Here is a 13,426-nt window from a genome sequence, read left to right on the forward strand (position 1 = left end):
TTTACACCATAACGGTGCATAGCGGATATAAAAGGACTGTAGTTTTTAAAGATATTACTGATTGTCTTTGAATGTAAGAATGTAAATACTGAGTCTGAAATAGTATAGCAATATGCTGTAAAATTATGTGAAAGCATGCATAAAACTACACATCTTGTATGTGTGTACCTTGTGTGCACCTCCTAGTGGTTAAAGCACGTTATTGAATTATTTTTACATTTGATTAAAAACATATTAAGAGTACATACTTTCATAGGGGGAAAGTATAAATATAGAATGTAAAAAATCAAGAAGATACTCTAAGTGATCTTTACAATAAAACAGTTTAGTGCAGAATGTACAAAGATATTGATAGCAGGAGGTGCAAAACAGAAAAACGAATTAACCTTTATTTAAACATTAAATAACAGATTAAGGTCTTCTTTTAAATAAGAAAAAAACTTGGGGGGTATCTATTTACAGATAAATATTAAGCCTGACAAAGTACTTAACGTCTAATATATTGCTTTCCTGCAATGTTAACTATGTTGAAGCACTTATTTTTAACTGATATTATACATATGAATTATACTCTTATGTATGTAGATAGAATAAGAAATGTGCAGAATATGACAGTTTGATGGTGGAGGTACACACATATTGATAGATGTCTTGTTGAGGAACCTGTGACCCAAGTGTTTCATTCATTGCATAACTACACCGTAGTTGTGTATATGATATGTCAATAAACCTTTGAAATCTTGAAAGGGATGTGCAAAATAGCCATAATATACAGTCTTTAATTAACTATTAGTAGAGAATAACGAGTAATGAATATACTTTATTACTCGTTTCCATTCATGTCAATTGCAGATACATGTTTAGTCTTCTCAAGCACCAAATATCAAATATCTCTCCTGATTGTTGGCACTTGACAATCACCTTACCTGAATTTTACTCAGGTGTAACTAAAGTCTGATTTAAGGGTTGTTTATATTTCACATAATTAATCAGAATCTGCAAAGTAACTCAAATAAATGCAGTGGAGTACAAATACCAGGTTAACCTCTGAATTGTAGTGGAGTATAATTACAAAGTAACAATGAGCTGTCATGTGGGTATTAATGCTGCGCATTATGGACACAAGCGATTTTCACCCATTTATTAATTATATGTTTTACATTTGATAACACCAATGTGTTTAATACTGGCAACTTCTAATTGTGGGAAAAACGAAAACGTTCAGTAGAGACGTCCCATAGAACATTTTGCGAAACACAATAGCCAGCATGTGTAGTTCTGGGGGGGCGTTCGATTCCAGTTTTGGATAGTCTGGCGTGGTTTCGTTCCATTTCACACAGCTGTTTGACGCTCTGCATAACCTTACGGGGACTGTAGTCCTAAACGATAGCTGGGGATTATGGGTAGTGTAGTGTCTTCGGCCATCCTAAACTCAGAAATGTTGACAATCGCAATGATGCTCGAAATGTCCCTTATAGGCTGCGGAAGTTTATGAAGAGTATTATGCAGAAGATGTGATGCAGCATATTTTTGGTATATTCATTTTAATCTCACCAATATATAAGAGGTGTATTGCATCATGTTATCCCTAAATATATGTGTGGGTATATACATTCCTGTGTATTAATAGTTGAAGGAACAAAATACATTTCTCCTCTTAAATATAGAGGTTTTTTTATAGATTCCTGAAACAATGTTCCCTTTTTCTTTAAAGTAAATTAGCGCAATAGTCTTTTTCTTTCACTTTTACCCTTTTCATCAAAAGGGTGCTTTAGGCTATTTTTGAGGGGTAAAATGCAGAATTACTTGTGAGTTCTGTTTTGAGTGAAAAGATTACCCTTTTGAGTGTTTTTCTTGGTTAACCATTAGATATAGTGGCTAAATTCGTTCTAAGTTAATTATGTGCATCCTGCAGGCCTTGAGAATTTAGTCACACAGTTAAGAGAGACAATGGTCCTGTTAGACTAAGGGTGAGCTTACTTCGGGTGAATAAAAGTTCAGAGATGATTGGGGGGGGTATGAAGACAGTTATTCCTAACAAGTATGGCTTTCATAAAGAAACACATGACTTGGGTGATAAGATGTGTTTTGTTGTAAAATGGGCCCGTTTGGTTTTCTGCTGGCCAGCGCTGGGTCACTGTGACAAAGCATATTTTGCGTCTGCCAATGAGAGGACCTGAAAAGATGACCAGCTGACCTCACCCCTTCCTTCTGTCTTCTGGTATATGTTCTGTCGATTCCTGAGTTCGGCCTCTCTTCACATGCTGTCAGGACCGGAAGGATCTCCGCAGCACGCGAACAGGGCAGAAGTGGGCCGGCTACTTCTTAAAACATTACAATATGATTTTAGTATATTGTATTATATGGTATTGTAATGTATTATAGTGCATTGCATTATTACCTTTGATAATTAAAACAGATTGTTTAAACTGGTATCTGGGTGTTCTCTGTCTGATTTCCTTCCTGTTATGATTTTAAGCAGGACTCGTCAAAACGACACGCGGAGCCGAGTGGGGTTGTAAAAACCTCAAAACTCCAACAAGGCCTACGTCTGTTTCCGGTTATTTTTATTTTGAAATTCAGTTCCTGACGGACGCCAAAAAAGCCCGAGATTATGGAATTAAACCAATAAATAAAAGCAAGGATAATTGTGTGTTATTGGTGAGTAAATAACAGTGTGTTATTTTGAAAAGAATGACGAATTAGAAGGAAAAAAATATTTTTAAATACAGATTTCCGTATTCTGAGGCTCTGAGCCCCATTTATTTTCCTCACAGACGGCAACAAAAGTCCGAAATTATACGATTTAAAATAAAAGCAATAATTGTGGCTTGATATTGAGTAAGAACATGTTTTTATGAACCACACAGCTTCCGGTCTCCCACGACCCGACCGGAGAAAAAGACGTGCTGCAGGCAGTAGAAATACATTGCTTTTAAAATCGTGCTGTGCAACACGAAAAAAGGGGCAAATCGTGTTGGTGAACACGAATCAATAGATTAAAAATCGTGTTGGTGAATACGAAATGCCGTGAGACTGGGTTGGAAGTCCACGACTTAATCCAGAACAGCATTTAAGTTTTTCTCAGTTACAATGTTGTTGTTTTAATAAATCAGATTGTGCAGCGCTGTACTGTACCTCTTTATATAGGCATTTTCAAATCAAATCAAATCAAAATATATATGTTTTTGTTAAATAAAAACTGCTAGCCAGTTAGCTTAGATTAGTTTAGCAGAAACATGGGAGACATTTTGTGCAGGACACAAACACGAGGAAACAGTTAATCTGTCAATAGGTAACAAAATGCACCTACCAGCCCCCCTTAAACTCATTTATTATACGTTATCTGTACATACATAAAACAAAACCTAAAAGCGACGTGGCCTAACTTCCCGCATCTAACAGTGTTTACAAGAACGACTTGTGAATGTGGTCATTCTAACTATGCATTCCAACTTTGAACTTGCTACTGTCTGGCAATTTAGAAATATAACAGCTGTAATAGAAAAATGTTGTACCCACTTACTTACTTTAATAATATCATTGTGTGATTCACATTTGCTAATGTGTATCTATATGTACTACTTCTCACACTTCTTAGCTAAGATTGGGACAATTCCTTATTAAGAAGATTTGTTGCAATTTTATTAGTTACACTCTATGTGCACCAACAGTATGACCTTCAACTCAGTTGAACTGAGAACTTCCTGATATGGCCTCCCTACCTCCCTAAACTTCCAGAATGCTCCTTTGTTATCACCAAGCTTCACCCCTCCCTTTCTCCTCTCTCTCTGTGTTTAAATATGCAACCCAAACTCTATTCTTCGTCTTCGCTCTGCAGGACTGTACGCTCTCTGTATGACTGACTGAACTTTCTTGCAAGAAATAAAATACAACAAAGACAGCTGAATGATTTGATGCATGCTGCATCTATTAGCACCGCCTGCCCCTCTGACTCTGACATGCCACAGCACTAAGCAGTGCCGGCCACTCACGTCACGAAAGCCCAAGGACCATCATTAGCAGATCATGGAGTCCGTTACCTACTGAAAGCATGTACTTTACGCTCCTTTCTTCTTCCAGGGAGCTGGAAAAACTCTAGGTGGCTATGTTTAGTAATACTTGTGGATGTTATAATCATCTAAACAGGGAAATGCCTGAGGTGGAAGCCTTTATGTTTTTAATGAATCAGAAAAACCAGCAGATTTCATGAATCTGAAAAGACAAATCACCTCTGTGTGCATAAGCATATAGTCAACATGCGCAGGAAGTAGGCCTCAGTGTCAACTCTGACTCACTAAAGCTCTGAGGTTTGAAACTAAGGCGTCATTTTTACAATGCTGTGCACACACGATATACCAACCCAGGCTGCTTCTCAGGTCGACTATTTTCATTTCCTCGCTCCTCGGTCTCACCAGACCATCCTCCGATGAAATCCTCAGATACTCACCCCGCCCCCTTACTGTGTATCGCTCACTGATTGGACGAGGCAGTGCATGCACTGATCTGATGCTTCTTGACATGAGAGCAATACCCCTGCGGGGTGAAGAAAATACATGAACCTCACGGGAGTCACTCCTCAGTTTATACCGTGTTTTGTTTCAATTCATGTTTCATTTAGTTACAAATATGTGAAATATCTGAACAACTAAGTGGTCAAAAATTATTTTATTCATTTATTGGAAACATTTTCATGATCGCTTTTTTTGTTTCACATTTTCATTTATTGTCATTTCCATTCAGTCATTAAGTGCTATTAAAATGTTAATGTGCTACATATCCACACAAACAAACAAACAAAGTGTGCAATCCAATGAATGTTAATCTAACTGGGTTTTGATAGATAACATATCTGTTTTTGTTCTCTGAATAATTGTATTTCTATTGTGCACTCTAATCAATATTAATCAAACTATTGTTCGTTTAAGAGTTATGGGTGTCTCTGATAAGAGAGTAGGCCGTTTTTTCCCTCTCCTCTGACAGCAGTTCACAGGGAGGGGGCTCCTTACTGAAGGAGAAAAACATTGAGGCGTCAAAAAGTTGGTTATGATAGCCATAGTACATGTCGGGTCATGTCCAGCCCTGTACATTAGAGGCCATGCCCAGTTTTCACCAAATTGGGTGTAGAGGAGGAGTTTGTTTTTTTGGGGTTTCGATCCGGTTTTTTTAACATAAAGAGACTGGTTTTTTGAGAGAGCGCGAGAGAGAGGGGGGTTTCCCCTGGTAGACTCTCTCCCGGTAGGCTTTGTCCTTCAAAGCTGGGTTAATAGCTCTCGGTAAGGTCCTCTCACACTTGGTAAATATCTCTCGAATTTCTTGGTTGTTGGCTGAGTGGAATGATTTGATGAGAGATGTGTTTGTGAATATTATAACCCGCAACCTGTGAGGAATCTTCCTCCGAATTACTGCGGACAGGAATGGGTTTTTGAATGTTAATCCGCCGTCTGTGTCGGAAAAAGTGTATGAATATTATAACCCGCCACCTGTGAGGAAATCTTCCTCCGAATTAATGCGGATAGGAATGGGTTTTTGAATGTTATACCCGCCGTCTGTGTCGGAAAAAAGGTATGAAACTGATGTGAATTGATTTGGTGAATGAAAAGTTGAATGCGCTTTTTATTGTCACCGGTCTTTTTATGAGGAAATACCTCTAAATTCTATCGGGAGAATTTTAAAATGTCACAACTGAATTGGGCAGTTGAAATTAAACATTTTGGTAATAAATGTAAGACTGTGAATTAAAGTTTCATATTTGAACATGATCACAGCACCATTTTTTTTGTATGATTATAATGTTGTAAAGAGAGAAGGTAAAAACCCTGTATTAGTTTGGACCTATTTTTCTTCAAATAAACTGATCCCACCTTGTTTAACTTAAAAGACAACCTGTGCTCTCCTCTCCTGCTTCAAAGGTAAGACTGCACCCTGCCACTCACACTTAGGTAGGAGCACACTCCATTTACTGATATCAAAATCCTTCGGGATCCCTTAAACAGATTAAAAAAGAGTTGTCTGAATTGAAACAGCAGTTAATTGAACCTGGTTCTTCGGGGGGTTAGGTAGAGGTGAGATCTTGCTGATGTTGGTGGATCTGAGCCAAGCAGCAAACTTACATAGACTCAATAACTTTGGTCAGGTCAATTAGTAGGTCAGAGTAATTTACCGGAATAAATTATCAGGACCTCGCCGACTCTAAACAGAAGCAATCTGTGGATTGGATTTAGGCAATACACCTCGTCGCGTCGGTCAACACCAGGCAGGCAATCAGTAGGCCTAGAGGAAGATACAAGATACAATATCTGTTTATTCGCCATGTAGTTTTACAACATACTAGAAATGTGTTGCTGGTAGGTACTGACATAAAGACAACATTGGACAAGACAGGACAAGTGCAAAACAGGACAGTGTACAAAATGCAGGTAAAAGTAGAAGCTAATTTAGGCTAGAATAGTATAGAAGTAAAATAAGATAACAAATGTTTGTGTTTTCAGAGAAATAACATTACGCATTGCAATAACCTATAAACATTTCAAACCTATACAAATTGCGAACCTGTAAACATTGTGAAGAGGCAAGGGAGAGAGAGTTTGGTAATCCTTTATCATCCAGAGTAGTATTGATGAAAGTATTGAGTGATTGAAACTTTGCTTGCTAGGCGAGGCTTTAACTCCAAGTACAATGAGGCTAAAAAAGAGTTCAACTTTTTATGTCTGAGCATGTTTTGAGAGCAGCATGCTCAGACATAAAATGTTGAACTCTGTGTCTCAGAGCAACATTAAGAGATCTATGGATACATCTCTCAACACCCATATGAAACAGAACTGTAAACAGATTTTCTTTTTCTTTCTTTGTTTGCTGCAGAAAGTCACATATTATAAGGTATAGTAGTTGTCTGTCTGACAGATGTCTCCCGACTGTCTGTGGATATGTATTTTGGGAAGAGAGCAAACATGCTGCTGGATAAAAGTCATAGAAGTCAGAGGTCTTACATGGCTGGAAATATCCAACACACACCATCCTGTCCAAAACTCACAACTCGCTAGAGCACCAAACTGGGATTAATCCGTAACTAAAATAGTGCCAAACAAGTGCACTATTTCCACCATTTAGACTACAGTTACCAGCTATACTGTATATATATATTATTTGTTGGATGCATTTTTGTCTTTAATAGGAACAAATGGGCTAAGTGCCACAGATTTGGGACTTGAGGCACGAACTAAGGCCGGAGCTGTACTTGCTTTTTAATTACACTTTTAAATCGCTTTCATTTTTGAGGACATATACAATTCCCAATGAAGCAAACAAGACTTTAAAAGTAAAGACATCGTCGACTTCACACGTTGTTGATTTGAATATTTGCATTGATACTAAAAGAAAAATAAAGTTCTGATTATTTATTTTTCTTAGCATTGAACAGATCAATCAATCATAATAAAATGTATAAAACAAGATTAAATCAAATAAGAATGAAAAAATAATATAATGAAAACATTTCAATTAAAAGCCAAATTAAAAAGGTGGGTCTTGAGTTTGCTCCTAAAAAATATAAACCCCCTTAAACCAGTTGGATGGAACTCACCATAGGCAGCAAATAGCAGGACAAGGGCCACTTTCATCATGATTGGACGATGGTCTGTCTGAGTGTGGTGTATGGCTTTTATACTCAGAAGATTGACAGTACACACACACACACACACACACACACACACACACACACACACACACACCACACACACACACACACACACACACACACACACACACACACACACACACACACACACACTGTAGAGTTATATTTGTATTTATTCATGTTAGCAAACTATGGATAAGCTTAAAATGAGAATAATTTGGGTAAAACTGTGAGCTGCATTTGGGGCCTGTTGACATGTGTTTTTGAGGACAAAGGAAGATGGGGGAAGGTGAGAGCATGTCCTGATTTGCATTCAACTTAGAACGAGCTACAAGTGGTTGTGATGTTAAGAGAGGTCCCTTGGGTTTCTCTGGTGCTTATCAATAGTAGCAGTTAAGTGAATACTGTTCAAACAATACCTGTGTTTGTGTTTTATATTGATTTCTCTGTTTTATCCTTTCATAAATGTAAGGACTACAAATGGCTATAAACATTCTGGGCTGGTTGGAGTAAACAGGGTTTTATGGCTCTGTGGGGGAGGTGTAGGTATGCAGGCCTTGAGACCTTTTGTTGGAAAGTGAGCCTGTTTGGTTTCCTGCTGCGTTTCCTGCTGCGTTGCGTCTCCCAATAAGATGACCAGCTGACCTAACACCAAACCCCTCCTTCTTACTCTGGTATATATCCGGTGGATCCCTGGCGTTCGGCCTCTTCTTCACATGCTGCCCTCGGGTGAAAGTAGCTCTGCAGTATGCGGACTAGAGCAGGAGTAAGCCGGCATTACTCCTTAAGCATTGCAATATAACTGTAATATATCATGTTGTATTGTAATGATTGTATTGCATTGTCATATTGCCATTAAAGTAGATTATTGTTAACGGTTACTTTGTAGATATGGATTCCTTCCTGTATTATAACCAGCTTCATAGGAACGCGCGGAGATTTGAAAAGCGGACCAGTTATCCCTCCAAATCTCTAACAAAATGGTGACCCCGACGTCTAGAGATAACGAAGCTGAGGAAGAATTCAGACGCTTTCAAACATCTCAGACAATCAGCAGGACTCTGCAACTTTGCAAATAAGGTAAGCAGACGATGAAAGTCGCCTGTCTGTAATTGGATACGCTAAAACTTTAGGATTGTCTGTAGGCGTTTCACAGTGTTTTTATAGTTTAAATGGAATATACAATGCATATTTTACTATGTTAGGAAAGTTATATACAAAACGTAAACGTGGATCGACAGGTAGACGAAAGTCCTGCGTGACGTAAAATAGAGCAGTTTGGCGTGGATCTGCAGGTGTTTATTCCTGAGTGGCGTAGAAATGGTGCAGTTTGTGTGAATGCGAGGTTTGAATCCTGCACGGCAAAACCTGAAAACTCGATATATCAGATCGAGTCGCCGTTTAAAACTGGGGTTTAAATAACAGACCAATGCTAAAAGCTTAAAGCCAGAGGTCTGTTATATATTAAACCAAGGTAGAGTGTTTCCCTTTGTCTGGAAACTTCTGCTGCTGCCATCTAGTGGCTGAAAGGGGGTATCACACCCTTGAAACTTCTGCTGCTGCCATCTAGTGGCTGAAAGGGGGTATCACACCCTTGAAACTTCTGCTGCTGCCATCTAGTGGCTGAAAGGGGGTATCACACCCTTGAAACTTCTGCTGCTGCCATCTAGTGGATGAAAGGGGGTATCACACCATTGAAACTTCTGATGCTGCCATCTAGTGGCTGAAAGGGGGTATCACACCCTTGAAACTTATGCGAGCTTAGAGTTTAATCATTACATTGCTGGCCGGTATTGTTTGGTAAACTGGTACAAAACAATAAGGGATTGAACATTTTTTACAACGACAGCACCAGGAGATGAGTAAACTCAAGAATCTGTAGAGTGTAAATACATTGTGCAAAACACATTTTACACTCGAACTGTTTGCAAATGTAGACAATATAAATAAATGTTCAGAAAGAAGACATAGGCCTACACTTGATTCAAATTTCATTACTGTGATCCGATTGGTGTGCTCTGCAGGTTTACTATTGTTCGAAGTAACAGTGGGATTTAAAATGAGAGAAGATATGGAGATGTTCTTTCATAGTGTGTGGAATATGTGATGCTGGAAACATGTAAGTATTTCAGAGTTGTGTTGGGTAAATATGTAACAATGGATGAAACAATTTTTGGAGTGAGTTTTTGTAATATCATAAGTAGACATTAATTATGTTGTTTAGATGGCATTTAACAACTAAGACAGATAGTATGATTAGAAAGAGACAGAGTGGAAAGGGTTGGATTTATTTAACATCAGTGGGCTAGACTTCTTATAGGTAATGTGTACCGAGACCTGGACTCCCCCTCTGAGTTAGAAAGGCTTTGATCCCGACCCTCCAAGCAGACAACGAGACCTAACCCAACAGGAGACTCCTCCTTCTCCATCGTACAGACAGAGAACCAGAGCTGAACCAACAACAACAACAAGACTACATCAAGACTGCAGCCAGAACTATCTCCACCTGTGGCATCCAGAACCAAACCAGCATGCTGACATACAGAGAGATACTCTCATCGGTCCCTCAAACAGGACATGAAGTTCCAAACTGCGCCGCGAGATTTGGCACAATAGACATGAGAGCAGAATCCGCCCTCCATAAAAACAGCAGAGAGACTGTAAAGGAGGAGTGCAACAACAGTGGCATGATGGGGCTGCAGATGTGACTGGGCCAATGGCTGCCTACAAAAGTTACAGCGGATGGATTCAACAGCTGATGGACTGAAGAGAAGACAGAATCAGAGGAGTTGGCATGGTCGATTAGAAGTGAGGAGGCCGGGGTCACGGCTTGAGAAAACCAGGGGAGGAGGAAAGGAGAACGGGAATGAGTGAGTTACACATAAACACACTTATTCACGAAACGCACATTTAAATAACTTGAATTAACTTCATAAATACGTAAAGACAGAAAGATTTATTAATCATTTGGTAAATTAAAAATAGCAGTAAAGAGGAAACTATTAAAGTAAAATGATAATCATCCTAAAACACACTGACAGAGTAGAACCATATTCTTCAATATTTTCATCATGTTAACAATTCATTCTTTAAGACATTTTTATTCACGTGTGAATAAAGTAGTGATCTCATTGGTTACAATATTGATCACCATTAAAAGGATAGTTTTAGGAACCACTCTATAGGACAAATCTTTGTTTGTATTAATGGCTAGTGCCAAGCCACATATTAAATTCCAATCTAAAGTGTTGATTTCACCATTGTGGCATAGTTATTACCAGACTTCGGTTTTAAATCCTTGATAAAGGAGGGAGTAGTAATTGTTGCATGTTCGGACACCCAAGGTTCCACACACTGCTAAAGAGTTTAACATCGTTTTTTAAGTAGACCAGAATTATAATGAGCTATGAAATGCAGAGCGACACAGATCCTAGTAATGTTTTGACTCAAGATAATAGTTATTGTACACAAGTTTCTGAAATAGATCATTAGACATTTTAATTAGTAGTGGTACTCGAAGGAAGTGAGTTTTGTACCAAGTTTCAGGAAAAGTGGGAGGCGGAAGTCCCAATGACAAGTGAGAATCATCTTGAAAATTATAGTTGAAATCGTGACATATTTTTGTAGACAAAGGATACTGGCCTATGCTGAAATGTCAAAGTCTCTGCAGAGCACGACACATGGCCAAAAAAGACGGAGACCAACTGACCTTTGACCCTGACCGACAGTGTAACTTGACAAGGCACTGTGGATGACTGACTCTGGGGTGAACCTGACCAAACTTGACATGACGACCAGACAGTGTGAGTGTGAATGTATGCCGGCATGTGATCAGTGTAACTGCATGATTCTAAAACAATAACTAACCAAGCATGTTTTTGGACTAACATATTATTTTGGAGCTCCAAGGGAAACGAGAGGTTTCCTAAAAATTCCACAAAAAGGGGAAACCGCACATGTGATATTTTCCTCTCACATGAGTTGGCGGTTTGCAAATGTAAAACTACAATCTGAAGATTCTGTTTCTTTTAGGCCTGAAGGACGGAGAGGAACACTTCTTTTCACTGAAGTGTTCACTGTGGAAATAATGATAATAATGTTCGTTATGTTCCTAACCAATTACCTGACAGTTTTTGTTCCCCTCCCATTACAGGCTTTTGTTACACATGATTTCATGTGTAAAAGGGGGGAGTGAGTATAATGTATAAATGTCAACATGGCTGTAAAATTCACAATTTACATTTTTCTTTTAAGGATTGAGCATTGAATGTAATTAACCTGCTCCATATCTGGGGATAAGATACTGTTTGATGAATGTTGAGATGTTTCTAAATATTGATTTGAATTATAACAGGTAACAAAGAAGCAGTGGCCAAGGGGCTACTGTGAAACCGAAGAAGTTGACCTGTGATAATGAAACAATTTTGTAATATTTTAACAGACATTAGAGTAACTGAGGTTTGAAATGTAGAAAGAACATATTACAGTTAAGTTAAGCTAAAACATAGTAATGTAATGAGACAGAATTTAATTTAGACAACATCATGTAACTAGCCTGGTAAAGAAGTAAAAGCCATATACTTTATTATTTAGGTCATTATAGGGATATACATTTCATCTAAATTTATAATAGAAAGACATTTGATGACAGTTTGTTGGAATTCTGTATTCATTTTTTCAGCGTGATAATATCTAAGCACTGACAGGTAAAAGCAGTATCACCAGGAAATCATTCACTTTGTTAGCATCGTGATTTTGGTTGTTTTTGAATCCATAACATTAGTGTGTTTCTTTACCAGAAACATTAGCAGTTCATATTATATTTGGATTTTAAATAGGATTTCATTTAAAAATAAACACAGATGCTTGTCAGAAATTCAGAGCTATTGAAATATGTTATTTAGTTTACCTAAAGATGTTGGGGTTCTTATTAAGTTGGCACAATCCAAGTATTAAGATTTTGAAGCTGCACTGGCAGATAGGAGGTCTACAATTCATTTGGAAAACCTGTTCACAGACGGCTGTTGTTTCAAGACACCCCACCAACAGGCTCCAAGTGGGGCAAAACAGCTGAGCGTAGGCTTGAGGGAGTTGTATCAGATTTCTCCACACAGGTCACTGGCGCCAAAAGGGGGACCCGAGAAGCACGAGGACAAAGTGGCTCAACCCCAGGCTCTCCGACCCCGACCGAGTGACCCAGCGGACCTCTTATGCCGTCTGCCTGGGAGAAAAGGGGGACAGCTCGTACCACGGGAGCCAGTGTGCGGCGGGGAAACCACCTGCTAGGACCAGGGGACGACATCAGGACGGACGTGGCCCTGGCAGACGTGGACTACTCGGAAGCAGCAGACTGGAGGAGCAGGACCCTGGAGACATCCTTACAGCAGACGACCCGGGAGGCATCATCAGCGGGCCGGAGAAGGAGGACCCTGGAGACATCTCTACAGCATCGACCCGGAAGCCGCCATCAGCGGGCCGGAGGACGAGGAGGAGGAAGACATCTCTCTAGCAGGCAGCCCAGAAGCTGCCGTCAGCGGATTGGGAGACAAAGACACGGCAAGCCAGGACGGCACAGGGAACTTGTCGAGGCAGCAGAGGAGTCTACTTCGCTCTGATCAGTTCTACCCGTGAAGGGCAAGCTGCATCTCCCCCTCCCTATTAGCTGTCCTTGTGGGCTATTCCTCCGGGGGGGGGGGGCTGATGATTCTAGCACTCAGCTACCCCCTCATGGTTCCTTCACTGCCATGGAAAGTGGTGTTCGGTCTCCATGAAGGTTTCAAGTACTCTGAA

The sequence above is a fragment of the Gymnodraco acuticeps genome, unplaced genomic scaffold (genome assembly GCF_902827175.1).
Source record: "Gymnodraco acuticeps unplaced genomic scaffold, fGymAcu1.1, whole genome shotgun sequence".
Taxonomy (NCBI): domain Eukaryota; kingdom Metazoa; phylum Chordata; class Actinopteri; order Perciformes; family Bathydraconidae; genus Gymnodraco; species Gymnodraco acuticeps.